The sequence below is a fragment of the Coenobita brevimanus genome, chromosome 107 (assembly GCF_032717465.1).
Source record: "Coenobita brevimanus isolate Jiangsu-jjx chromosome 107, ASM3271746v2, whole genome shotgun sequence".
Classification (NCBI taxonomy): Eukaryota; Metazoa; Arthropoda; class Malacostraca; order Decapoda; family Coenobitidae; genus Coenobita; species Coenobita brevimanus.
The window spans coordinates 28,766,099-28,770,221 of NC_137060.1; positions in this window are offsets into that span (position 1 = coordinate 28,766,099).

The window sequence follows — 4,123 nt, forward strand, 5'->3', positions numbered from 1 at the left end:
GGAAGATAAAAATGAAGAGTCACAAAAGAGAGAGAAGGGAGCAGTAAAAGGCGGAGGAAGAGAAGTGGAGGATTAAGGAGGAATGGAGGAAGGCTATAAAATGGAGAGAATGGCCGGCGATGAATGAAGAGGAGGAGGAGGAGGAGGAGGAAGAGGAGGACGAGGTGGAAAGCGGATGGAGGAGGAAGAGGGAAAGTGGATGATGATGATGATGATGCTGAGGAGGAGGAGGAGGAGGAGGAGGAAGAAGAGAGAGAGAGAGAGAGAGAGAGAAGGGGGGTCATCAGCCTTAATGAGCCGTGGCCTAATTAGCAGCCAGTAATAACACATCTTTTTAATGGCCAATCCGCTCATACATTACCCCCCTCCCCCCACATACAACTCTATCACTGGATTTTGTGGCATACTGTATTCCATCACTGTATTTCACCCCCACACTGTATTTTGTGACACACTGTATTCCATCACTGTATTTCACCCCCACACTGTATTTTGTGGCATACTGTATTGCACCCCCCATTGTATTTTCTGACACTACTTCTCCACGCTGTATTTCACCCTTTCAGTGCGATGACGGCTTCTATATTCTTCCTATCTCTGCTGTATTCCTCTTGCTTGACGCCTCTCGTAGCCATCTCAGTTTGCTGTATTTGTTAATCTGTTGTATTTGACTGCATCTGTGGGCCATCTACTGTATAATCTATCCTTCATAAATCAATCAATTCGTAACATCTTTTTTTTATTATTACTCCTGCGTGTATTTAGGAAAAACTTGGACCAGCCATAGAACGAAATACTGTAAAACTTGGTCGGCGCGAACGTCTACCATTTAGCTATGTTGAGTTCGAAAATGGTGACGATCCGACCCTCCGTTCTGGGGGTAAAGCGCGGAAGACGTGGACCAGATGTGGAGCCTAGGTAGTGTTCCATCTCCCGCAGTGTTAAAGGAAGGGTGATATCATATGCAAATTGGGGGGGTCTTTTGAGGTTTTTGATATGTTAAGTGAGAGAAAGAGAGAGAGAGAGAGAGAGAGAGAGAGAGAGAGAGAGAGAGAGAGAAACGGCAGGAGGGAGTGTAAGAGACAGGAAAGAGAAAATTTGGTATTCAAGTCCGCATACAGAAACCCCTTGATTTTAGAGAGGAAAGTGGAGGAGGAGGAGGACGGAGAGAGAAGAGGAGGAGGGGGAGAGGGGAGGGATGGGAGGGAAGAAAGAATGAGGGTGGAGGGGCAGAGGAGAGAGATAAGGAATGAAGGGAAGAGAAGGAATGGGGAGGCAAAGAAAGAAAAATATAGAAAAAGTGAGAAGGATGAATGGAGGAGAGGAAGAGGGAGGAAGGAGGGAAGGAGAGAAGAAAAGGAATGAGGGAGGAGAAAGAGATAAAAAGGCAGAGGTAATCATGGGAGAGGAAAGAGGAGCGAGGAAAAGGAATGAGGCAGGAAGGAAGGAAAGACAGGGAATAACGGAAAGAGAAGAAAAGGGAGCGAGAAAAGAGTATAGGAAAAAGAATAGGGAAGAGAGAGTGAAAATGGGAGTATGGGATGGGGGTTGGAGGAGATGGAGGGAGGGAAGAAAGAATGTGAAGGAGGGAGGGATGAGAATGAGAAGAAGGAAACGATGAGTTAAGGAGAAAGGGAGGGATAAGGAGTGAGGGAGAGAAGGGCGGGGTGGATGAAAGTAGGGAGAAAGACTGAGAAATGAAGGATGGGGAAGGAGGAGAGACGGAGTAGGGGAGAGAAAACGAGGAGTGGAAGGAGGAAGGAAGGGTAGTTAAAACAAGGAGGAGAGAGAATGAGGGGAGGGATGAGGGATGGAGGAATAAGGAAGAAAAGGGAAGGGAAGAAAGGATGAAGGAGAGGGAATGAGAGGAGGGACAGAGTAGAGAATTAAATAGAGAGAGAGAGAGAGAGAGAGAGAGAGAGAGAGAGAGAGAGAGAGAGAGAGAGAGAGAGAGAGAGAGCACCAAAACAAAATGGGACAACAGGAAAGCCATAAACATCCCATTATCCTCACTCACTCATCCAACCATCCACCCACCTAGTCATCCACCCACCCACCCATCCACCCACATCCACAAATCACGTAGCAGCAGAGGTGACGGTGTGGTGTTGGGGGGGGGGGAAGTGGTGGTGGGACATTAACAACACAAACACAAAGGGAATGACCCAACACCAAACAACACAAAAAATATACTGTATAGTCAACCAGGCTAACCCGGTGTATAAACTAAGCAACACAGCTGATCAACACAGACCAATCAAACCATCAATCAACCTAACACAAAATCAATCAAGACCAACCAACACAAGGCAAAACACATTCAAGCAAAGAATCACAACACAAACAATCCAATCAATCAACTGGAAATCAAAACAACACACACCAAAACAATAATCACTATCGCAAAGAACATACTCTCTCTCTCTCTCTCTCTCTCTCTCTCTCTCTCTCACACACACACACACACACACACACACACACACACACACACACACACACACAACAAAATCAAGCCAACCCATGCAATCAAAACAACACAGTAAAATAAGCAATCAAGGGTTTTACTCCGGATCACATAATCAGTCGGTCACACACACTAACCCAGCCCCTGATGAGAGAGAGAGAGAGAGAGAGAGATTGATATCGATTGGGATGGTTTATGTCTGTATATTTGGGGGGATGCGTGGTGTGGGATTGAGACAATGATGATGATGATGATGATGACAGAGATTAATGTTTTATCCTTTACTAGTAGTAGTAGTAGTAGTAGTAGTCGTAATACAACAACAATTACTGCTACTACTGTACTTATACTGCTGTTACTACTAAGATTAATACAAACACTGAAACTAATATTCCTATTATTATTATTATCATTATTATTAGTATTATAATTAAATCCTTGCACTTCTGCCTCACACCTTTCTCCTCCTTTTTAATTTCCTTCAGTAAAAGCGATAATAAAGCGAGCGGAGGGGAGAGGGAGAGGAGGGAGGGGACTGTAGAGGGAGGGAAGGTGGTGGATGGGAGAGGGAAAAGAGAGAGAGAGAGAGAGAGAGAGAGAGAGAACAACGGGCATCACGTAATCTGTAAGTAGTTCTAAAAGCATTCGAGAGGGAAGGAAGGAAGGAAGGAAGGAAGGGTGGAAGGAAGGAAAGAAGGAAAGAAAAAAGATGGAAGGAAGGAAAGAAGGAAGAAAAGACGAAATGTAGGAAAGAATGATGGAGGGATGGAGGAAGAAGATAGATAGGAAAGAATTTAAGGAAAAACAGAGAAGAGTGAGAAGTAGGAAGGAGGGAAGGCTGAAGGAAGAACGAAGGAGGGAGGGAGGGAGGGAGGGAGGGAGGGAGGCAAACAGAGGAGGGGAGGGACAGGAAATGAGGTGAAGATGGAGCATAGATTCTCTCCCTCCCCCGCCCTCTCTCTCTCTCTCTCTCCCTCTCTCTCTCTAACGCCCTAAGGTGCCTCTTAAAGTGATTCTAATCAAGTAGGAAAGAGGGAGGAGAGGAGAGAAGATGGAGGGAGATAGGAGAGAAAAGAAAGAGATGGAAGAAGGGAAGAAGGAAGAGAGGAAGAATGATGGCTGGAGGGAGGGAGGCATGGGGGAAAAAGTTGGGAGGGACTGAGGAATAAGAAAGAAAAATAGGAAAAACAGGAGGGAAGGAAGAAAGCATGAGAGAGAGAGAGAGAGAGAGAGAGAGAGAGAGAGAGAGAGAGAGAGAAGAGGGAGGGAGGGGAATGCTGTATCACAATCCCTTTAAAAAGCATCTTCTCAGATCCCTCCTCTCTCTCTCTCTTTCCTATTTTTAAACTTGTGCCATTAAAGATTAAGTCTCTCTCGTAATATTAAGACTCAACTACCCAGAAAGGATCCTAAAGTCTGTGTAGTATTTTCTATGTAACCCTCTCTCTCTCTCTCTCTCTCTCTCTCTCTTTCTCTTACTTTATCCCCTACCTCTCTCTTTTTCCACTTCTTTCATTCCTCCCATGCTATTCTCTCTCTCTCTCTCTCTCTCTCTCTCTCTCTGGGCCGTAAATTAAAAGAGAAAAAATAAGACGCAAGGCATAATTTATCGTTCAGCTTTCCAATAGGGTTCGTTCGGGTAGACATTCTATTTTCTGT